At 39.0% G+C, this 25,824-nt stretch overlaps 1 long non-coding RNA gene across 2 annotated transcripts; it reads right to left on the bottom strand.

Moving 5' to 3' along the window:
• Positions 1 to 21,176: 21,176 nt before the first annotated feature.
• LOC104088348 (uncharacterized) lies at positions 21,177 to 25,028 on the bottom strand. 2 transcript variants are annotated; one of them, XR_011410589.1, is made up of 6 exons: positions 24,839 to 25,028; positions 23,763 to 23,956; positions 23,534 to 23,683; positions 22,718 to 23,460; positions 22,315 to 22,643; positions 21,177 to 22,246 (listed from the first exon to the last, which is right to left on the bottom strand). It is a non-coding gene; the product is annotated as an uncharacterized lncRNA (long non-coding RNA). The 2 variants fall into 2 exon arrangements; XR_684525.2 differs by having other exon boundaries at positions 21,177 to 22,643.
• Between the last annotated feature and the right edge of the window lie 796 nt (positions 25,029 to 25,824).

The raw sequence follows: 25,824 nt of genomic DNA, 5'->3' as shown, positions 1-25,824 counted from the left end.
AAGACACATAATTCAAATAGCATGTGACAATTAATGCAGGAATTCAAGAATTAATATTTGACAAAGAATAAGAGAGAAATAATTATTATAATAATTAATTCGTGATTTAAAATGATTTATGACTTTTCAAGTAATTATGCAAACAATTAATTTGACGATGTATAGACACTCGTCACCTCGCCTATACGTCGTTCACATGCATTTTACATAACAAATAGTTTAAGGGTTCTATTCCCTCAAGTCAAGGTTAACCACGACACTTACCTCGCTTTGCAAATTCCAATCAATTACTCAACCACATCTTTTCCTTTTAAATTTATCTCCAAAAGCTTCAAATATTACAATTCCATATATTCAATACGAATCATAGGAATTAATTCCATATGAATTTACTAATTTTTTGGATAAAAATCCAAAATTTATTAAAATATTCGATAGTGGGATCCATGTATCAAATCCCATAAAAACTCGCAAAATCCGAATACCCGTTCCGCTACGAGTTCAACCATACAAAAATTATCCAATTACGATGTCAAATGGACCTTCAAATCTAAATTTTTTGTTTTTGAAAGATTTTATAAAAATTCCAATTTCTTCCATCTAAATCCGAAATAAATGATGAATATAGACATGGATTTATGAAATATAATCACTTTTGGTTATAGAACACTTACCCAATTCAAAGACGTAAAAAATCGCTTTGGAATCGCCAAAATCCGAGACTCAAAACTAAAAAAAGAGTATAAATGACGACTTCCGAATTTATGGGCTCTGCCCAGTCATTTTCGCATCTGCGGATAAAAGTTCTACATTTGCGGACTCGCATTTGCGAGACAAGGCTCGCATTTGCGATGCCAGGCTGTCAGGTGAAGTTCCGCATCTGCGGACATTCCTGTCGCACCTGCGACATCCGCTTCTGCGCAAAATGGCCGCACCTGCGAAGATCCCAGGCCCGCATCTGTGCAATTCCGCCGCACCTGCAGCATCGCATCTACGGCCAAGACCCTCGCAGGTGCGATTACATCAGAGGCAGAAATTTCCAGAATTGGCTTAAGTTTACAATTCGATCCGATTTTAATCCGAATCACACTTGGGGTACTTAGGACCCCGTCCGAATATACCAATAAGTCCTGTAACATAATACGGACTTACTCGGGGTCTAATATCACGTCAAACAATGCTGAAATTACAATTCATACCCCGATTCGAACTTAAAAGTTTTAAACTTTTCAATTTGCAAATCTCGTGCCAAAATATATTAAATGAATCCGAAATGACTTCAAATTTGGCGCACAAGTCCTAAATGACATAATTGAGCTATTCAAATTTTCAGAATCAGATTCCGTCTCCGATATCAAAAAGTCAACCCCGTGGTCAAACTTGAAAATCTTTAGCCTTTGAATTACTAGTTTCCGTTAAATGGTCATAACTTGAGCTAAGGACCTCCAAATTATATTCTGGGCATACGCCCAAGTCCCAAATCACGATACAGAGCTACTGGAACTGTCAAAACACCGATCCGGGTCCGTTTGCTCAAAATATTGACCAAAATCAACTCAATTGAGTTTTAAGGCTCTATTTTATATTTTAATCCATTTTTCACATAAAAACTTTCCGGAAAATTTTACGTATTGCGCACGCAAGTCGAGGAATAATAATTAGTACTTTTCGAGGTTTTCGAACATAGAATTACTTATTAAATTTAAAGATGACATTTTGGGTCATCACAATACAAGAATTATCAAATTCAAACATGTCATTCATTTAAAACAAGAACTGTCAAATTCAATACACCAACTTATATAGCAACTTGTAAAAGATGAAGTATCCTAATGTGCAAGACAAGTAAACATCGGTTTGTAGACCAAGTCCCTCATTAAAAATGTGATATACTTGATCTTCTGCTTCCCTTATTGACAATGTGATATTCTTGATAGCTATCTTTGCGTGACCTTGAGCCAAATATTCTTGTTTAAGTTCCTGCATTTCACTATCAAACAGTAAGAATTTCTTGCAGGTAAAATGCATTTCAAATGAGTGTCGTTCTGCTCTACTTGTTGAGAATAAAAAAGTGAAAGAGTTAATGACTAGTCATATAATCTTATACTAGCAAATGCTATCACTCAGCTGGAAAGTATTGTCCACGAGATTGACCTTAAGGTATTGGATTTTACAACGATACAATGTGACTTGTACTGACATGTCTAGTAAAGCTTAATTTTAAGAAGAAAAGTTTAAAACTTTGAAATTGAATAACATGTCTAGTAGTGCTTCCATTGTTTTGAGGGCCACATAATTCGGTGGGAACATATTTCCACATGACTTGCCTCATCCATGTTAATTCTGAAACTAGCATATCTTGATTTTTTTTCATCAAAGCTATTTCTTCATCCTGTTTTTTGTTCAAGTCCTTTAACTCCTTTATCTCTTGTTCTAACTTATGTGCCGCCTCATTAGATAAACCATCAACAGTAATATTTTGTAACGAAGATTTACCGCCCCATAATAGAGAAGGGGTTGGACCAAGTCCTAAACCACGTACATAACCATTTTTTTCATTTTTCAACACTTGAGAATACACATCTCCTTTCCAAGCAACACTGCCATGAGGTTGTTCATGAGATGTCTCGCCATTACTCAACTTCTCTTTCATCATGTCCTGATAGTAATTGAGATAACAATTTATGACACAATAAAATGGAGGACGAACTAACAATAAGATGAGATATTGTGAAACCAAACTAGCCAGCATTTGCACATATGAAAAAGTCAATGTTGGTTAACAAAGTTAAGGCAGTTTCTTACATAACATGTACTAACATCAGCAATTAATGCAAGAAAATATATTAGGCATGGAAATGGAAAAGAAATAGCCCGAAGAAGAGACATAAAAGTTTAAGGATCAATCAATCATTTAAAGCCTCTACAAATTATGATGCATTAGACATGAGCATATGTTTAATCTAAAAAAATACAACTTATATGAAATTTTTGTAACGACCCGACTTGTCATTTTAAGAATTAACGCCCAGTTCAGTGACTTAAGGTCTCGAGCAGCTTCGTAATATGTATTATGACCCGCGGGTATGGTCGAGTTTGATTTTCGGAAGATTCAAAATTTAATTAAAAGAACAATTCTCATTTTTGATGTTTAAATGAAAAGAGTTGACCAGAGATTTGATTTATATATAAACGACCTCAGATTCGAATTCTGATGATTCCAACAGCTCCGTATGGTGATTTTGAACTTAGGAGCGTGTCCGAAAATATATTTTGGAAGTCCGTAGTAGAATTTGGCTTGAAATGACGAAAAATTAAATTATTGAAAAGTTTGACCGGGGAGTTAACTTTTTGATATCGGGGTCAGAATCCAGTTCTGAAAATTTGTATAGGTCTGTTATGTCATTTATGACTTGTGTGAAAATTTTGAGGTCAATCAGACGTGATTTGATAGGTTTCACCATTGAATGTAGAAGTTTGAATTTCTTTGTTTCATTAAACTTGAATCGGGGTATGATTCGTGGTTCTATTGTTTGATGTAATTTGAAGTTTCGACTAAGTTCGTATGATATTTTAGGGCTTGTTGATATAATTTCACGGGTCCCGAGAGGCTTGGGTGTATTTTTGGATCATTGGTTGAGAGACTAGTAAAATTAAGAAATTTGGGAGTTTGACCATGGTCAATATCGGGTAAAGACGACTTTCTTTCAGTGTTTTGAGTATGCAAGCAGGTTCGTAGCATATTTTGTGATTGAAATTCATATATGATTTGTGTCCGGGAAGTTCCGGATGAGTTTCAGGGTGGTTTCAGATCATTTCAGAGAAGTTTGAGATGGCTGTGATTATATGAACAAGGATCAAGATGTGTATTGTGTTTTGGTGATGGGCCAGTCTGGAGGACTAGAGGCCAGGTTTAGACCGCAACTTAGGATCGGTAGCTTCAATTGTAACTTGTACATTTGGACTCATGTGTACGGTAATGTCCCTGCGAGTAGAATTTGTGGCTCTATGAGTGGTAGAATGGCTTTGTGATGAGTATGATGTAACTGCGGGATGTGTTAAGACGTTTTGAATGTGACGAGAAGTGTTTTATTGAAATGTAAAGGAAGGTCATTGGGTGCTTTATTTTCGTTTTGATGTGACGTACAATCTCGAGTGGGAATGTTTTCAAAGATCTTTCACGTTGTTAAATTTTGGGGCAAATTAAATTCTCGTGTCTGGTTAATGAGTTTAGACTCAGAAAGATTAAGTGATTTCATAGTAATTGTGGCTGCGAAAGGGTATAACAAGATGCCAATTTGAGGCTAAGCAGGTGGGTTATCTCATGCGGAGTAATTTATGTAGGTGTGTTCCTTATAATGTGAATAGAGAGTTTCTTTTCTGCCAGCGGGGTGTATGTGTTGAGACCTGAATTTGAAGCTGGTTGAGAAAGTTGACTTGAGTGTTAAGAGAATGAATGCGAGATTAGCGGATGATTGAGGTATTTTATGGTTGGTGTGTCTTGATCTTGAGAACAATTTTCGTTGAACTGACTGCGGTATTAAGGCCGTAATAAAGTATGGATATTGTGAGTTTTCAAGTATTTTAATCTATGGCTTTGAGCCAAGTGGGGGAGCCTGCTTATTGACAATTCAATTCATAGTTATGTGTCAATATTTTTTGTTTTGGTCTAAAGTATACTTGGAGATCAGTGATGACTTGCAGAGGTGGAGTTCGAGAATGACTCGAGTAAAAAAATTTCCTGAAAATGGGATATAATGCACTTACGAAAATATGAAAATTATGGAATGATTAAGTTGTTATTTTGAACGATGTAGTGCACACGAAGTATGAATTTGATTGGTCGTGTTAAGGCAAAGTTACTTATTTGAGTGTTGATTGTGCTAAAGGAGCACATGTCTTTCAGCCCGTTTGGGATGGAGTAAATTAGATTTGAGCAGAGTGGATGACTCTTGAGAGGGTTCTAATGGATTCAAAATGTATATGTCGAAATTGAAAATTTTTCGAATTTGTATATCACTAGAATCATTTACTTACATTGGATGGTATCGGGACGTATGATAATTCTGTTTTACTATGGATTCTATATTTTCAGTATAAGAAAAGAAATAGGGACAATTTTAAATTCGCATAAGGTATTTTCAGAGTGAGTGTTACAGTTGGGGTATTTATGAAGGTGCTTAAGAAGAATACAGTGGCTTATGGGCCTTAGGGCGATGTGGTTTTATGTTAGGATGTCTTATAGTGAGCTTGGGTAAGGATAATATTGTTTTAACAAGGAGAAATGTCAACCTGGGGGTGATTCAGAAGAAACTCGGAGAAAATAGGACAAATGGGTAACATGATGGATCAGTATAGTAAGGGTATGCTCGGTTCTTTTGGTTCATATGATGATGTGGGGCTTTACGGGTGTTTTGTGGCAATATTCTCGGATTTGGCAACTTGTGTGGCTTGGTGGAGTTATAGGGATTAAGTTCTGATAGCTTAGTTATGTGCAAATGGATTTCAAAGTGTTCTTAATGGTTTCTACCATGGGTTGAACCGGATATATTCTACCGGTGTAGGGAACCTGTTGTGTATTATGAATTCCTCCTGGAAGGAAGCAAGATGAAGGTTACTGAATGACCGGGTATGTAATTTGCTGGTTACTCAAAGTTGATAATGAGATTCTCTTGCTTGTCACATGACGACATGATAGATGTGGTGTGTGGCGCGGGATTAAGATTTACATGTACAAGGTGGCAGTTTATTCTTGCAAGGAAGATCACAAATTTTGGATAGAATGGTCAATTTCATATAATTAGATGAATGTTATAACTGCTCGGTAATCCCTGAGAAGGGTGTACATTTTAAAAGGCGCATTGTGTTTTGACTTACGGATGTTTATTGGTATTGTAGTACTCACCTGGTTGATAGACTATTGATATTCAAATTATTGCTATGTGGCACGGAAGAATTTTGAAAGTATTCCTTATTGGAAGATCATGAATGGAAGATGTGTTAGTCATTCTAGTGCTGGAGTTGGGATCAATTACGGTGATTCATGTGTTTGATAAATTTGGAGACTGGAGTTCTCAGAAGTATATTGTTTCGGGTTGCGGCATGTTTGAGATGAGTATTTTATTTTAACTCAGTGGAGGCACTAGTCGCGTTAATTAGTTGTGATAGCTACGCGCTATAAGTGTGCATATATGTGAGGTTTGAGCCAATGTGGGGGCATCAGGGCAAGTATTCGTACTCGAAAGAATGCTTAGACTATGATATTCCTAGAGTTGACTGTTAAGCGTAAAGTTATAACGTTTCTCATATTCGTACCTTTGTTGGAAAACTATCTGGGCTACATTTGAGGTTACAAAGAGGCTAATTCCCCTGAATAAATGGGGTAGTTACTATTTCTGCATTAAATTGCTGATTTGAAGTGTGATAGCAGACTTTGCACATGCTTACACTATGGCGTGTTATTTATACCAGTCCAGGAGCATGAAAATCTTATTTCATTATCATATACAAGTGTACTTGTTTAATTGCTCCCGTATGATATGCGAGGACTGGAGGCCTGTGACCATGCCGAGCGATTCATATTATCGGCACGTGAGTCGTCCGTGCCGTGTGTGGGAATTCTATTTCTATGACAATTTATCTAATTCGTTAATTCCCTTCCTCTACAATTGTGCACATACTCCTACGGTTATCCTTTTCATGAAATTTGAGGAGTTGGTTGTAACATTGTGGTTGTGGTGGTGCTTGTTGAACTTGCAATATGGTTCTCTTCCTTGATACATCTCCCATATTTTGGGTACACAGATTGCGCAGTTGTGGCTTGAGTTATATTGATGTGGCATGTCTAGGGGACAATTGTGTTTAACAATATAAGGTCATTGGACCTAGAATGGGTACTATCAGGCTTGATTATGGTATATTCAAGAGGTTAATATTGAAAGTCGGCTTAGGAGAGGAGTGTGGTACTAGTTGGGGCGAGATAGCTCCATGGCTAGTTGATCTGATGAGTGGTTATGAGTTTTTGATTGTTTCTTTCATCTTTGGCAGTGTACGAAGGTTTTGGAATGAGGTTCTGTTGAATACGGGGTTTTATACTAGTACTTCGTTGGTTTTGAGTAGTTATTGCGATCAAAAATGGCGTTACGAGTATACGAGTTGTGTAGTATGTTATGCGATTATATCTGGGATTATGGTCATGGCTGGATACTGCTTGTTCAGGCTAATACAATGTGTAGATGTGAGATTCGGGTCTTGAAAAGAATTCTGGATGTTAGAAATTTGGCTCCAAGTTTTATGGGCTAAGATTAAATTAATGATCTTCAATTGTGTTGTGTTGTCATATTTATGGAATAGGATGACGGGAGATCACCCCGGGTATGTGCGTGGTAAGGTGGAATAGAGATTTGAAGGTTAAGAACAACTCTTGGTACGTTCGAGGATGAACGTATGTTTAAGTGGGGGAGAATGTAACGACCTGACCGGTCGTTTTGAGTATCACATCCCTGTTTCCCCATTTACTGCTCAATTTATGCCTTACAGTTGATTTATGACTTATCGGGTTAGTTGGTTCGGGTCCGGAAGGATTTCGGAGTGAAATGAGATACTTAGTCTCATAATTAAAAGCTTAAGTTAGATAAGTCGATCGGATGTCGAGTATGTGTAAACGACCTCGAATTCGAACTTTGATGATTCCAAGAGCTCCATATGGTGATTTGGACTTAGGAGCCTGTCCGGAAAATTATTTGGATGTCCGTAGTGGAATTAGGCTTGAAATGGCGAAAATCAAAATTTTGGAAAGTTTGACCGGGGGAATGGCTTTTTGATATCGGGGTCGAAATCTAGTTCTGAAAATTTTAATAGGTCTGTTATGTCATTTATGAATTGTATGCAAAATTTGAGGTCAATCAGACATGATTTGATAGGTTTCGGCGTTGTTTGTGGAAACTTGAAATTTCAAAGGTAATTAGGCATGAATTGGGGTATGATGTGTGCTTTTAGTGTTGTTGGATGTGATTTGAAGACTCGACCAAGTTCGTATGATATTTTAGGACTTATTGGTATATTTAGTTGGGGTCCCGAGGGGCTCGGGTGAGTTTTGGAGGGTTAACGGATCAAAAATATTTGGACTTGAACAGCTGCTGGAATTTTCTGATATCTAATGTTGTTTTCCTTCTATGCGATCGCGTGAATGTGTCTGTCATCACGTAGGCTTAGTTGGTTAGTGGAGGTTTTTGTTCTACCCGATCGCGTGGGGATATCTGCGATCGCGCAGGGTTAATTTGAGGCAGTGATATTTTGTGCTTTGTGATCGCGTGAAGCGGGACGCGATCGGGTAGCTATGTGAGTTTGTTGTTCGCGAACGCACGAAGAAGGTCGTGTCCGCGTAGAGGAAATGGGGCAGAAATGGTAATCACGTAGGTCTGTGATGTTGTGCATTGCGATCGCGTGGAAAAATCTGCGATCGCGTAGAGTTAAATCTAGGCGATGGAAAATTGTTCTTCGCGGTCGCGTGGGAATGTTCGCGATCGTGTAGAGAAAATGTTTGGACAGAGAGTTTAAGTTCTGAAAATGAGACTTCATCCCATTTTCAGTTTTTGACGGATTGGAGCTCGGGAAGAGGCGATTTTTGGGAGTTTTTCAAGGAAAATAACGGGGCAAGTGTTCTTAACTCAATATTGATTAAATTACCTGAATCCATGGTTGTGTTTATCATTTAATTGGTGAATTAAGTTGGAAAAGTTTGAAAACTCTCTTGGATAAATTTGAGGATTTGAGGGCCGAATTTTTATCGGAATTTAGTAAAATTGGTATGGTTAGACTCGTGGTTGAATGGGCTTCCGAATTTTGTAACCTTTGTTGTGTTCCGAGACGTGGGCCCCACGGGTAATTTTTTTAGCTAAATTTCCTATTTTTATTAAAAATTAGCATTTTCTTATGAAATTAATTCCAATAAATTTTATTGACTGAATCGAATTATTTGTGGCTAGATTCGAGGTGTTTGGAGGCTAATTCACGAGGAAAAGACATTGCAGAATAAAGAATTTCACAGTTTGAGGTAAGTAACAGTTTTAAATCTGGTCATAAGGGTATGAACCCCGAAATTTTGTGTCATGTGATTATTTTGGAGGAGACGCACATGCTAGGTGATGGGCGTGTGGGCGTGCACCGAGGGGATTATGACTTGGTCCGTCCCGTGAAACTGTAAAGTTGTATAACTTGATGCTAGCTATATGCTCTCTCTGTGTTATAGAGATTTGACTGCAAATTATGTTTTAAACCACGTTTAGGCTACATATTGGTACTGTTGCCTGAGAGGTTGTACTTTCTTTTCATTTGTTGTTGCACTAGTTGCTATCTGTCATTGAAGTGAAATTCTCTGAAAGATTTCATATCCGGATTACATGAACTTGAACTGTATAAAACTGATTTGACTTACACTTTTGGAATTGAAAGCATGTCTACTCTCTGCTGGAATTACTGAAAATGAATTGTAACTGTGTAGCTCGTCATTATCTTCAGTTCCTTATTTATTATTATTACTTGCTGAGTTGGTTGTACTCATACTACACCCTGCACTTCGTGTGTAGATCCAGGTGTTCCCGGACATAGCGGGTGTTGATTCTCTTGCACAGTTGATTTTTCGGAGATTCAGAGGTAGTTGTCCTATTTCGAAGATCTTGTCTCTCTTTCCCTATCTCCTTGTTATTGTATTTGGCCTCAGATTATCATAGACCGTATTTTTCAGACTTATATTCATATTAGATGCTCATGTACTCAGTGACACCAGGTTTTGGGGAGTATTCGTATCAGTATTTGTGGGATTTTGTATTGTATTTAATTATTGTATTTTCACACATAAAGAGAAATTGTGGTTTATGGAGATTATCGGCTTGCCTAGTATTGAGATAGGCGCCATCACGACAGGTTGAAATTTTGGGTCGTGATACTTTTGTTGACTTTATAGAATAAATTTTTAAGTCGGTGTTTTATTATCCGGAATTATTTCTGATGAATTTTAATGAAGTTATACAATTAATTTGATTAGATTTGATCGGTCCGGAGGTCAATTCAAGCAAGAAGACGATTTTGAAATATCGGCATAACTTCGAAAGGTAAGTATCTTGCCTAACCTTGAGTGGGGGATATTCCCCTTAGGCATTGAGTCTTATGTGCAATTTGTGTAATTGAAAATCATATACGCGAGGTGACGAGTACGTACTTGGTTTATATGTGCAAATTACATTAGTTAAAATCCTTAGACGCCCTTATTTATTAAATTTGTAATTATTGGCACATATTAAATCCTTTAATTGTCTTACCTAAATCCTTGATTTGTTGGATTTATTTTTATATGATGATTTGGTGTGATTGCCACCTTGATTTTTATGTGAAATATTATTTTGTTGAGTTGTTCACTCCTGGATATATTTGTTAAGATTTTGTGCACATTATGATCGAGCCATGGTCTCTTTATTGTGAAAAATAATGTATTGTTGAATTTGGTGGCGAGTTGTAATATTTGAGCACTTGATGTGCAATCTGAGATAAATTATAATATTTGAGCCCTTGATGTATAAATCTATGATAAATTATAATATTTGAGCACTTGATTAGCAAATCTATTATATGTTGTAATATTTGAGCACGAGAGGTGCAATTTATGAGATGTGATATTGTTGGGAAGTTTTGTTCGTGTGTTTGCACGAGGTTTCTGCTATGGTATAATTACTATTGATTTATGTACATGCGGTGTGACAAAGCGGGCTATATATATGTGTGTGTGTGTGTGTTGGTTTGCGCATGTGGCGAGACAAGATGGGATATATTGTTATGCGCGTGCGGCTAGACAAGGTGGGAAATTTACTTATTTATTGTGCACGTGGCGAGACAAGGTGGGCTATGACGGAGATTGATTTGTGATGACTTGTGATGGCCTGGGGGCATTGTTGTTATTGATATTTATGATTTGGGACTACGAGGCGGTACCTCGGGAGTGCCCTTTGTTGATATTTCTTTATGGTTGCATTTGCCTTTAGTTATTTTATTTTTTCGTGATATGTAAATTCTTGTGTTCTTCCGTGATGTATTATTTGATTTTATTATGTGTTTTGTATTCCTTATTGTATTGTGTTGTCTTTGGCTTTTTGTACAAGACTCTGCGGATTTGTGTTTATGGTGTTTACTGATTTTTGAGATTTGAGTTGTTTCAAACAGTGTTTTAAAAGGCGTGGGCATAAGGCGAGGCATTTTACATAAGCCTCAGCGGGGCGTAAGCCCCGAGGCACGGGGCGTAAGCCCCATAGGTATTTAATTTTTAATATTTTATAAAATAATATAATGAAAGTAAATATTTATAAACAGGTAAAATTACATAAAAATTAAAGAAAACTATATATATGTGTGCTCATCCCCATAAAAAACTAATCAAAACAATCTATTATACGTTACTTACAAGCACAAGTAATTTGAGTCTAAAAGAATAAAGTTTTCTATATGGAGGAACAAAAAGGATGATTAACCTGTAATTTGAACTTTGAATTTGCTGCTATGAAGAAGAATGTAGTTCTCTTTGTATTTGTAAAAAAAAAAATATTCGTTACTTTTGGGAGATATTAGGAGACTAGTGGACAAGATAACAAATTGCGAAAACTATGAATTAGGTCTTAAATCAATAAAAAGGGTCTTTACTTTTAAATTTAATACTTTTTAGTTCCTTTTTAAATCTTTTGAGTTATTACCAAACTAACTTTTGAGAATTTGGGTATTATATGAAGGACTATTTCAACAAATTTTGTTTTAATTTGAAAAAGTCTCTGGGCGTACGCCCCGAACGCCCGGGCGTACGCCCCAAATTGCGGGGCGTACGCCTCTTGAGACTTTCGCTCCACACCATCGCCCCGGGGCTCGCCCCAGAAACGCCTTTTAAAACAGTGGTTTCGAATAAAAGAAATTTCTATTATGTTTTAATTTAATTAATTTTACATCCAAATTAGTAGTCATCGAATGCTTCATTTTAATTGAAATGTCATTTTCTTCACCCAAACGAGTTAAAAAATAAACTCATTTCTTTGATGATTTCTTACTTGGTTTAAAAATTATAAACTTACTTTATTAAAAATAAATTGATCATGCAGATCTTATATACATTGATATATTGACACGTGAATTGTTCGTGCAGTTGTGATATGAAATGTGGGCACGAGGTGTCATGGTTAAATAATGATGACATTTGGCACTTGAGTTGTGTGTGCAGTTGTGATAGAGAAATTGGCACGAGGTACCGTAGAAATATGAAAGTGGTCTGAGACCCGTATTTTATGATTTTGAAATGTTGTGTTGTAGGGTGACTTATTCGAAACAGATTTATTTGAAAGAATTTTATTTGAAAGAATTTTATTTGAAAGATATTTATTTGAAGGAAAGAGATTTGAAAGAGATTTATTTGAAAGAATTTTATTTGAAAGATATTTATTTGAAGGAAAGAGATTTATTTGAAAGTATTATATCCTGAAGATTTTTATTTGAAAAACGTGTAGGCGAAAGATTTATATTGTAAGGACTTGATTAATTGGTTGTACTTGTATTCATTATTTGTTGCGTAATATTTATGGTGTTCTTGTCGCCCTGCTGTGTATATCACTAGTTGATTATTGTTATCATCATTGTTATTTGTTTCCTATTATTTTTGCATATTATATTGTACAAGTTATTAGACTAGTGAGTGTCTCGACTGTACCTCGTCACTACTCCACTGAGGTTAGTCTTGATACTTACTGGGTACCGACTGTGGTGTACTCATACTACACTTTTACATATTTTTGTGCAGAGCCAGGTGTTGGAGATATCGGACTCCGACAGAGTTAAAGTGTGATCGCAAGGATTCAAGGTAGAGCTGCTTGATCGTCGCAGTCCCTTGGAGTCTTTCCATTTTATTGTATTGTTAATTATTAATCAAACAGTATTGAGTATTCGATCCTTGAGATCATTCCATGTATTCAGTTAGATTTAGTGACTCAGTATTACCAGTCTTAGGAGGTTGTTATATTTATAATTATTTCCGCTGTTAGTTTCTATATATATAAAAAATTAGCTTGAATTGCATTAAAATCGGCTTACTTAGTCTTAGAGACTAAGTGCCATCATGACGCATGTGGTGGAATTTTGGGTCGTGACAAGTTAGTATCAGAACCCTAGGTTCATAGGTTCTACAAATCACGAACAAGTCTAGTAGAGTCTTGCGGATCGGTACGAAGACGTCTGTACTTATCCTCGAGAGGCTACAGAACTGCTAGGAAATTTCCACTTCTTTCATTCCTGTCGTACAGATTTGTTGATTATGGAATTTGAGCATTTGTATCTCTATTCTCTCACAGATGGTGAGGACACGTGCTACCGGGTCAATTGACCAGGCACCCGCACATACGGCTAGGTCTGCAAGAGGCCGGGGCCGAGGTAGAGGCCGAGGAAGGGCACGTGTCACGACTAGAGCACCTGTCAAAACAGCAGTTGAGGAGCCGCCAATAGCTCCAGTTTGGGGATAGGTACCAGAAACACATGTTGTCACCCTCGGACTCTAGGAGAATTTAGCACAGTTCTTGAGTATGTTTGGTACATTAACTCAGGCGGGATTGATCTATGTTGCACCAAATATTTCATATATTGGGGGAGTAGCTCAGACTCCTACCACAACTCCAGACGAGCAGGTTCACATTGGTCAGGTCCCAGGTGTAGTACCGGTATAACCTGTTATTTTGGTTTAGCCTGAGGTCAGGCCAGAGGCATCAGAAGAGGAACAAAAGAGACTTGAGAGGTTTATAAGGTATAGTCCACCTACTTTCAGTAGCACAGCTTCAGAGGATGCCCAGGGATTTCAAGAAAGGTGTCACCGTATTCTCCGCACCATGAGTGTTGTGGAAGTGAGCGGAGTATCCTTTACTACATTTCAACTGTCAGGCGCAGCATATCGGTGGTGGCAAATCTATGAAGAAGGTAGACCAACCGATGCAACACCACCAACTTGGGCTTAATTTTTGGAAATGTTCTTGAAAGAGTTTGTTCCGCAGACTCTCCGAGATGCGTGACACACAGAGTTTGAATGGTTGCGTCAAAGCACTATGACAGTGTCAGAATATTCTATCAGGTTCAGTAAGTTAGCCCGTCATGCACCTATCTTAGTTCCTATAGTTAGAGAGCGAATCCGCAGATTCATTGAGGGGCTCGATTATTATCTTGAAATATGCATGGCTCGAGAGTTGCAGACTGACATTCCATTTCAGCAAGTAGTAGAGACTGCCAGGATGTTAGAACATGCTCGAATTGAGGAGAAGGAGTCTAAGGAGGCCAAAAGGTCTCGGAACTCTGTAGGATTTAGTAGATTCTACTCTGCAGTTATGACTCATCATGGCGGAGGCTCGGGCAGTCGGTCAGTCTAGTTCGCAATTCAGAGTACTCGTAGTGCTACAGTTAATACTTTTAGTGCACCACCGACACAAGATTCTTAAAGTGATTATTTCAGTCATCCGGCACATACTCAATATGAGCAGCCGAACCTGCAGAGGGTTTGTTATCAGTGTGGTGATACTAGGAACATCATGAGGGATTGTCCCAGACTTGGTAGAGGTAGATTTCATCAGAATACTCAGGCTACAAGCTCTATTCCAGTTACTACTCCACATGCACAGTCAGTTAGAGGTAGAGGACATGCGGGTAGAGGGAGCCCTAGAGGGTGAGGCCCGACCCGTTGATATAATTGATATGGTATGGCTGAGGCTTCTACATCAGATGGTGTCGTTACAGGTATGATCTTTATTTGTTAAAAAGGAATATTTTTCCTTAGTTTGATTATGTTCTAAGTATCGAGGCGAGTCCTCCTATTATGCTCCACTTATAAATGAAGGAACACCGCTGTAATCACCTGGACCACGAGCCCTCTTAGCCTCTCTCTCTCTCCACGTTCCTGGCTACGAACCATCTATATCTGTCGAGCAATGCCCACTACCTCATCAAAAGTAGTACCAGATACTCTCTCCCTAGTCATAAGTAATCGCAGCTGATATGTGAGGCCATCAATGAACATCTTAATCCTCTCCCTATCAGTGGGAACCAACCAGACTGTGTGACGAGCCAGCTCAAAAAATCTCATCTCGTATCATGTCACAGACATATCACCCTGGCGAAGCTGCTCAAACTATCTGCGCAGCTCTTCTCTAGGGGACTGAGGTACGAACTTCTCCAAAAAGACCACGGAGAACTGATGCCAAGTAAGGGGTGTTTCGCCAACAGGCCTACATCTCTCGTAAGTCTCCCACCATCTGAGTGCAGACCTAGAAAACTAAAAAGTAATGAATGAGGCCCCACTGGTCTCCAGAATACCCGTTGTCTGAAGCATCCGTTGACACCTATCCAAAAAATCCTGAGCATCCTCTGACTCAGTACCGCTAAATGGTGGAGGTCGAAGACTCTCAAATCTCTCAAGCCTCCTCTGCTCATCATCTGCCATAACAGGAACTATCGGGGCCTGAGTAGCTATAGCCGGCTGGGCTGGTAGCGCTCCCGGTATCTGAAGTCCATGTACTACCTGGTTTGGAGTACGGGCAACAGAGGTGTGAGTACCTCCCCCATCCTGAGAAGTTGCAGGTGCGGCCTGAGCCGAAACCACCTGAGCAAGACTAGTGCAGGCTGCCAATATCTGGGCCAAAGTCTCCTGAATGCCTGCAATCTCAATGGGCACAGCTGGTGCCTGAGCTGATCCTGTCGGCTCAACTATATTTGGAATCTGCTCCTGAGATGGAATAACTGGTGGTACTACAGGTGTTGTTCCAACTGTGGTATGAGCTACACCTCGACCTCTACCTCGGCCCCGGCCTCTACCACGGACCCGGCCTCTCGCGGCCCTAACTGAGGGCACTGGTGGTTGACCATCCGATCTTATAGTACGTGTCCTCACCATCTGTGAGAGAATAGATTAACAGAAATTTAGTTTTCGGAATCAACAAATTCGCACGACGGAATACAAGAAAGTGAAGTTTTCCTACGGTTTCTGCAGCCTCTCGAAGATAAGTACAAACGTCTCCGTACCGATCCGCAAGACTCTACTAAACCTGCTCATGACTCGTGAGACCTATGTAACCTAGGCTATGATACCAACTTGTCACGATCCAAAATCGCACCTGTCGTGATGGTGTCTATCTCAATACTAGGCAAGCCGAAAATCTCAATAAACCACAATTTCTCTCAAGATTGAAAATATAACATTTAAATACAATATAAACATTCCCCAAAACCTGGTGTCACTGAGTAGATGAGCATCTAATATGAATACAAGTCTGAAAAATATAGTCTATAATAGTCTGAGACCAAATACAGTGAACAAAGAGATAGAGAGGCTCCAAAGGATAGTCCGTAGCAAGGTTGGCAAGCTCCTTTCCCTTGCATTAGCTACTCCATTTCCTCTTATAGTAATTATAAATATGAAACTCCACTAATAGTTTTCTAACTGAATACTAGAATCTCTAACCAGATACCATGTAAGATTTTAAGCCAATTGTATATAAACACACACGCACACATACTTTAAGTCTAAAGCAGTGAGTGTTCCAGTATCTAAGCTAACATATCACCTTGTATTTCAAACCAAAATTTCTCGGACCTTATTTATGTGTGTATCCTTGTTATATATGGTGATTGAGATTGGGATAGGAAGAGAGAAAGAGTGAAGCAAGTAATGGAAAATAGCACGCTAATTTTACTCTAAGGCACGCCAAGAATAATATTTCTTCCTTTGTACTAGAGGGGGGTCCAATAGGGGGGGTTCCAATATGAAGTTATTAGCAGGGCTAGTTTTCTTAACTTGGTGACACATATTTTTCATGTCCCAAGTTATTACATTTCACTTCTTGAACCTTACATTAAGTGAGCTTCCTCGACATATTTAAATGTATTCTTTTATAACTACTAAAAATGGGGCGACCGAAAACTGATCGATTCATGGTGGTCGGTAATCGTATGGTCGATAGAGCCAACCGACCGACTTCGATAGGTATTTTTCGATCGATTCAATTAAATTCCACAAATTACCAACAAAGAAAAAATCTGCCCAAAAAAACGACCGAAGTCGGTTGGTATTTTTCGACCGACTTCGATCGGTATTTTTAATTATGTAATTAAAAAAGACACCACCTGGGAATCGAAGCGGGATCTGTATTGTGGCAGGATACTATTCTATCACTAGACCATGGTGCATTTTGGTGTAAGACTTTTTTTTATACTCTTTAATTATATTTTCGGGCGAAAATACTTACCGACTTCGGTCGCTTTTTTTGAATATTAATTTTAATTTATTTTAAATAAAAAAATCAATCAAAGTTGGTCAGTTTCTTGAAAAATAAATTGCGGGAAGCAAAAATATTTTGAAAAATCGACCGAATATTAAATATTAAATATTGGACTATAAACACATTTATAATTATATATTATAAGTTAAAATTATTATATAAACTTATAAATTTTAAATTTTGGATAGGTCTCTAATAAGAGTAATAACGTCATTCTCGGCTTTCTTGCAAACGATATCTATAATAGAGTGTAGGTCCTGTACTAGGATCTAAAGATAGTGAACTTCCAATTTAGCAACCTTCTGTTTGGTGTCCATAGTTGTACCTTTGGTTGGATTTTTATGACAATTTACCAATTTTTCGGCAGAAAGAAGCCAAAAGTGTCCAATCGTGGTGTCAACATAGTTGAGCAGTAGCATGTTCCATAAAGTAGGGAAAGTCCTGAGTTTAAACCAAAGTACACAGCTGAGTGATAAGCTAACATATAAATAATAAATTAATATTTAAAATAACAGACATGTTAGTGATAAATTAAAAAAAAATTCTCATCATGAATATAAGAATTCAGAATATCTTGGAGCTACTAGGCCTCAAATATCGAGCCGGAACCCATATATGAATATTTAATAATTAAATCTTGTATAATTATGAAAATTAATTATTTAATTTACAAACAAGCATATAAAATAATAAAACTAACATGTAAAATAATAAAACTAACATATTAAAATAAAATAATGTAATTAATCTTGTTTAATTTACAGTACATGACATGGAGGTTCCACCTTTGCATCCCGGACCTGCCAGCCTGGAGCTACTGTTGTTACAGGGCGATCATAGGTCATCCCACATATAGGAGGGACAGTTACTGGCCCAGACGTTCCGCGCTAGGAGAGTAGACGACATGTGGGGCTTTCTCAGGGACCACCCTCTCCATCCCTGTATAGTCAGACGCCTCCAGGATACGTGTTTTTATAGGATTGTGGAGATCGACCGGCTGCAACTCGATTGGTTGTTGATCACGGCCCTGATAGAGGGGGTGGCGACCGGAGACGCACACATTCCATTTGCCCATTGGCGAGGCCACCATCGCGCTGCAGGACGTGGAGGTCATGTATGGGCTGCCCGTTGATGGACACCCTGTTGCTCTGCCGCATGCCATGAGAGAGCAGACAGGTTTGCAGTACCTGGACATGCTGCCGCGGCTCACCGATTTACTGCCACCGGAGGAGACTGCACTAGTTGGGGCTAGTCGTCTGCAGTTGACGACTATCTGACAGCATTTGGAGGCATTGCACCTTGACATCACAGACGATACACTGGAGCTTCATATTCACCGGCACACGAGGTTGCTGCTACTCCTTATGTTTGGAGGGAATTTGTTCCCAAACACTTCCGGGAACCTAGTCAGCTTGAGATTTCTTCATCATCTTGAGCGGCTAGATGATTTACCCCAGTACAGCTAGGGTGCTGCTGTTCTCGGCTACTTGTACAGGAAGATGCAGGGCGAGCATGGGCACCCAATGTGACGTTGCTAGATTTTTGCCGCTGATACATGTGAAAACATATTCGAATACTCTATTCATTATAACATACCCAGTAAAAATATACCTTAAATTTTACGTCCACTTTGTATGTTAGGTTTGGGCCTGGGAGCAGTTCCTGCAGTTGCAACCACCTCTACCACCATTAGCTCCGGTTGCACCACCTCCGTTTCTCCCTCTAGCTAGGAGGTGGGTTGATAGGCGGGGATATGGATGAGAGTACGAGGCTCGACATAATCTCCCCTTGTGCAGGAATTTGTTGGATTTGCTGGAGGGCGCACAGGTAAATGTATACCTAAGTTTACTTGGCCTGGCTTCATATGTGTTGCGTATACTCACATTTTTTGTTGTTACTTAATAGTTCATTTGGAGGCCATACAGCGACGAGCTAATAGCTAGTTTGCCCGATTATTGCTCGGCTGGACGAATTATGTGAAGCTTTTTCGTCCCATTGATGTGCCTTGATATTGTGGAGCATCATGTCATCGGGAGAGTACTTCGCCAGTATGGCCGCCCGCAGCTTGTACCGCCATCGCCTTCCTAGCATATCACACATTACCAGCGGGATGATCGTTGTAGGGTGAACCAGACATATATGGCATGGCTAGAGGCGCAGATCGATACTTGGGACCAGTGACATGACCTAATTCCACGCCTCCTCCACCTGACCGGACGGAGATTGAGCATGATTATATGGGCTGGTACCGCAATGTTACCCCGACCTTTCTTCGGGAATCCTATTTATCGCGCTGGCGGTCGATACATTCCATACGCCGGGAAGCACGTGGCACTGGTATGTTATTTGATATACTTACTTATAACGTTAACCTAGCGTTCCGTAATTTATATTTTACATGTTGAGCAAGCTATTGGCCTACATCTGTTCCACCAGTTGGGACTGCAAATGCAGCATCATATCGGCAAGGGAGCAGCCGCTTTGCATGAGTATGGCCGGTAGGTTACCGATCTGGCTTCCAGGACATTGAGGCGAGCCCGAGATGATGAGCGATTAGGATACGAGGCTATGTATGTGGCGCCAGAGTAGTACCATCGTGGGACACAAGTGGGACCGGAACGTGATCGACGTGGCAGGCATGCCCCACGAGGTAGGGGTGTCCCACGAGGTTGTGGGGGTCGGCAAGGAGGTGGTCCCCAGCAAGGGGGCGTTGAGGCACCGGTTGAGGATATCATAGTTGATCAGCCGGGTGACCTCCATGAGCCAGACCACTCTCACAGCAGCATGCCGTCATTCAACCTTCAGCTTCATCTCACTCCAGGGACTTGCAGGTGACCCCATCCGCTCCATTGTTGATCGCAGGCACGACCAATACGCGAGATGATTGGGATCAGTATTTTCCTGATCTTCCAGGCCCATCGACCGTTATTGATGATCGACCGACACGGGATGTGGATAGTGGGCGCCGGCTGAGTTATGGCTCATCATCGATGGATGTTGGGGATCTTTCACAGGCACATGTATGCTTGTATTACTATTAAATTTAATTTTTTTTTCATCTCATTGATTAGCCATAAATATCTTTATATATTTTTTTTTATTAAGGCTTCCTCCTCGCCCGTCACGGAGGCCACTTTGTGCGATAATGACCTGGCTGCGACAGATGATTATATTCAGGAGCCTGACGAGACCATGGTAAGACAATTTAAATTTTTGTGACTTAACACGTACATTACTAATATATATTTCATATACTAAAATATCTTATTATTCTGTAGGTTACTGCTGGACCGACGACCCCTTCTACCGAGATTGCTAGCCCTACTGATGATCATGCTGCATCGCATCCTCCGATAAAGAGGCAACGTGATGAGGATGATCCTGATAGTTTGCCACAATAGCACCTTGGTTGGTCATTGCATCCAGACATTTGTTAATGCAAGAAAAATAAAAAATGTTTGGAAAGTTTTTCTATTTGTTATGGTTAAGCGCATATAATAATTAAAATGTGCTAGTTATTTATAGGCGAGACAACCCACATAACGTAGTATTTAACTGCGTTATGCTTCGCGTGTTAAAGATTCTTTTGGGTACAATACAGCTTTTTCAGAAGATAGCTTTTGCAGGTGAGCAGCTTTTCAGGATGACAAGACAACACGCATAACGTAGTATTTAACCGTGCTGTGCTTCCTGTGTTAAAGATTCTTTCGGGTAAAATACAGCTTTTCCAGAAGATAGCTTTTGCAGGCGAGCATCTTTTTTAGGTCGACAAGACAATTGTTTTTTTATTTAAAATGGGTTTATGTTAGATTGTTGTACCGAAGTATTAATGTTAAATATTAATAAGATTTAACAACAATGGAAACATAATTTTATTTCATACATTCTGCAAGATAAACAAGTACATACACTTAGTACAACCACATTACGGAAACAAAACACTATGGGTATCCTTGATAGTTGGACACATTAGATGAAATTCCACCAGGAGCTGGATTACCACCGCCACCCAAACTAGCTGAAGGACATTTATGACAGTTGTGTCCTGTTTGCGAGCATACGGCACATTTGCGCGCATAAACGGTATCCCCAACATCCATTTAGTTTTGTATAAGCGTTCCTTTTTGCACTTGTCGTTGATGCAAAAACTCCTTGTTACACACCATTTTAAATGGTTCCGACGGCCAATAATGCTCAGCACCCATTGGCTGCAACTGCCCACTATAGGTGTTTAGGTATGCAGCAATACTATATTCTTTATCAACGTAGTTGGTTGGCTCTAAACCAGTATGTTGAAAGCACTTGATGGCATGTGAGCACAGCATATGGTAGATGGACCATTTCTCACAAGAGCATAACCTTCTAGATTCATTTACGGTGTGTGTAATATTCCCCCGGTTGTGATGGATAGCGGTACGAACTTCAAAAATATTTCGCTCGTTGCAATACTGCAAAAATGAATGCCAATGTGCTCACTTCCTGTATTTCTCAAATATTTTCATTGGTATTGGCATAAATTCAACACCCCTTTCCATAAATGACGATGCACCTATAGCCCTTTCAACAAACCTCTCCACCATGAGCTTGAATGACATCTGCACCATGGCAGTGACAGGCAATCCTCGTGCAGACTTCAATAACCCGTTGAAAGACTCTGACACATTTGTAGTCATAATTCCCCATCTTCTGTTACCATCCACATGCAAAGTCCACTTGTCAAGTTCATGTCACATCAACCAACGATAGGCTCCCTCGTCTTCCTTCCTGATAGATTCCACGCGCCTCCTGAATTTACACTCTTGGTGATCTGTTGCAGCCATCTACATTAAATCATGAAAATCCTTGTTGGGATATGCCTTCTGGAAATTGGCTTTCAGGTGCCTCACACCGTAACGGTGGTAGGCATACGGTTCCTGCCATGCACACAAATTCTGTACAAAACTTAAAATACCACCATGCCGATTAGATATTAGACAAATACCTGAACGTTATTTGATAACGTGGTCTTTCAAGTGGTTCAAAAATAATGTCCACGTCTCTTGGCTTTCATTGGCATAAGTAGCAAAAGCTAAGGGAAATATACTTCCACTAGCATCTACTGCAATGGCGATCAACAACTTAATATCATACTTTCCATAGACATGAGTGCCGTCTATGAATATTACTGGACGAAAATGCACAAAACCATCAATTGCTAGTTGAAATGCCCAGAACACGTATCTGAATATATATTCTGGTATTCCCGGACTCTGCTCAAGCTTCCATTCAACAACAGTCCCAGAGTTAAAGTGTTGCAATGTGGCCATGTACCTGGGTAGAGATGCAAATGACTTATTCTAGTTACCATAAACAATTTCAAACGCACGTTTGCGCTCGAGAAATACCTTTCTATTGGTAATGATGCACCGATATTCCTGGTGGACGGATGTAATACACTCGTTGATCTTGTACCTTATGGAAGCTTCAATGTGTGGAATCAAGACAAAAGAAAACAAGTTAACATCCAAATTAAAGTGATTCCCACTGAATGTGTCCATTTCACAATTGTGGGTGCCAATGTATTTACACACAACCCACATATTTGCTTTCTTCTTCTTTGCACGCAGCATCTAATTACAACCTGTAAACCATCTATGGAAAACAACCTTGTATACATCCGGAGTTGACTCCCATACCGTCATCTCACGACACTCTTTTACGCTGTACATTTTCACCGCCCTGGTTAGGCGCGCTTTATCACGAAAAAGCATGCCCTTTGACAGCACCGTTGTCTAGACTCATCCCACATTGCAGTCCGAATTTCGTTAGTATCTCTTGTGAGGGCATCCACATCCGACATACTTAGTAAATGATCAAGGTAGGAATCTCTCTTGAGTGAAATGGCATATGGGACTCGTACATTCTTGGTCTAACGGGGGGTAGAGCATGCTCCCTCGTCAAATCAGGTCCAACATTCTCTTCCTCCTCATCACCCTCAACAGGGAAGGGTATGTCATCTACGGACTCATCGGCATTATTGTCATAATCACTGTTCTCTTCCTGACTCTGTGCATATGCCAGATCCTGATTAAATATGTCGTCTTCGAGCAATTGAGTCAGGACATGACATTCAAGTTGCTCGTTTTCACTGCACAACCAACAAAATAATGAGTTTCTCAAATTGATAAATACTTTACATATAGCTATATCACTTCACTTACAAATCGTAATGTGTTGACATTCCCTGATGGACATCATCCTGTTGGTGATGACTCCCGGGTGGACCCCCATGATCCAACACATCAGAACTACGCATATTCCAACTGAGCGTTGGTTCATAACTTGTAAAATTCATATCTGGCCGGTATCCCCTGTGAAATATATGTGTGTTAATACAAATTTAATACAGCAAAAATAAACATCGTAACACACAGAAAAATTGAAGTTTACCCCTCGTCTTGCGGATCATGTAAAGTAGGAAAGAAATTATTTTCTCGCTCCTCATTCGTCCATGGAGATAAGTTTAGATCAGGTCAAACTCTTTCAGCCGGAACCTGTTCGGCTAAAACTGCTCCAAAATAACAACTCGATGACTGAGGGATATCCCTGTTATGGGCAACCTCATTATTGCGAACGTCTTCAGCCTGGATGTACATTTCCAACACTTTTATTAAAAACAATTCCCGGTATTCATCCGAAGTCCTAAAAAAATCACTCAGAGTTTCATCATCCTAGATGTTAAACTCAGCATAACAAGCAACCCCTTGCGGAGTGACAGAATACGGATATCTTTCGGTTATTTTAAAGTTCACCAAACGTTTGCTCACACTTATTTTATTACATAACAACGATACTAATCTATTATACTCCATTGTAAGTGGCAACTTAACATGACACTATGGATATAAACTATAGCTTACTGAGTTATTCGCCACCACAACCACAACCTCATCCCCCCAATATAATGAAACCCTAATTCTTCGCTCTTCAGACATTATGACAAAATGCAAAACAACTTAATGAAGAAAAGTTTAACAAGACTTGAGAATTTTTCTGCATGGATTTTTACAAAATCCTTAACGTCTTTAAATAAGGTAATGCCCAATCCGGGGGGTCGAATTTTTTGAGGTATAGCGCCTTAAATAAGGGTGCTATACCCATTTAAATTATTGTTATGTCAGTTAAGCACAAAATAATTATTGGTGAGCCCACAAAATATGTATAGCGCCTTAATAAACGGCGTTATACTTTCTCGTCTTATCAAATTCAAGTATCTATATGTATTTTGGTCACTAACTCTTTTTTCCACCTATTTTTATGTCTTGAGTCAAAAAATACATTATTTTGGTCCGTGACTCTATATATTATATATAGCTAGCTCTAGCTAGTTAGCTTCTGGAAATGGTGAAAGCATTAATGATGAGTTTTGTATCACCACTTACTTGGATAAGTCCTATAACGACAATTGATTTGTTAGTGGTGAAAGTTAAAGTTTACTCTAATAAAATTATGAGTTTATGACATACCTTGCCGTCTCTTGGATTGCTAAAGAATCTATGCCCAGAATATCCTCTTGGAGATATATGCCTATCGATATAGGAAGAGATCTATCTATGAATCCGTGTAGACTATCCACTATTATGTCCCCTCGAGTCACCTGGGAGCTCATGGGAAGGATAAAAAAAAGTACGTAGTAATATTATTCATTTGGCAATGGAGATCAATATATGACAAATAGAGGAGGCAAATTCATTGGATCCACAGGATTTTTAAATATATGTAGGACATATGCAGGGGCGGCCCGACGAATTTTGTGGCCTAACGCCAAATTTATGAGGGGCCTTAATTTTTTTAAAAATTTGAAGTCCATTTTTTTTAGTTTTTTTTAGATACAAAGATATTAATAATTTTTTTATAATTATTTTTTTCTAATAATTCTTTCTCAATTAGTAATATAGTTAATTTATTTAACCTCTCTTCAGATATTATTGAGCTTAGTTAAGACTTTATCAATTTTAATTTCGAAAAACTTCTTTCTGCTGAAGTAACGGTAACAGGAGTTATTAACATTATTTTATAAGCAATATAGGCATTTGGAAAAGAATCAAATATTTTTATTTGATTGAGTATATCAATTAAACTATTATCTTCTAAAAGGGCAGCCCGAAGCACTAAGCTCCAGCTATGCGCGGGGTCCGGGGAAGGGTCCGAACACAAGGATCTATTGTACGCAGCCTTACCCTGTATTTTTTCAAGAGGTTGTTTCCACTGCTCGAACCCGTGACCTCTTGGTCATATGGCAACAACTTTACCAGTCATGCCAAGGCTCCCCTTCAAAACTATTATCTTCTAATTGTACTATTTTCCTTAACACTTTTAATTTAGAAAATAAATCTAAACCATCAATATCGGATTGATTATTATGCTTTAAGGAACACTCAAGATTAAGGCAGTATTTTTTCCAAATTTTTATTATCTAGTGATCTCAGGTTTTTACGCTAAATAGAAAACA

Source organism: Nicotiana tomentosiformis, chromosome 8 (genome assembly GCF_000390325.3).
Source record: "Nicotiana tomentosiformis chromosome 8, ASM39032v3, whole genome shotgun sequence".
NCBI lineage: Eukaryota > Viridiplantae > Streptophyta > Magnoliopsida > Solanales > Solanaceae > Nicotiana > Nicotiana tomentosiformis.
This window is presented reverse-complemented; position numbering and strand designations above follow the sequence as displayed.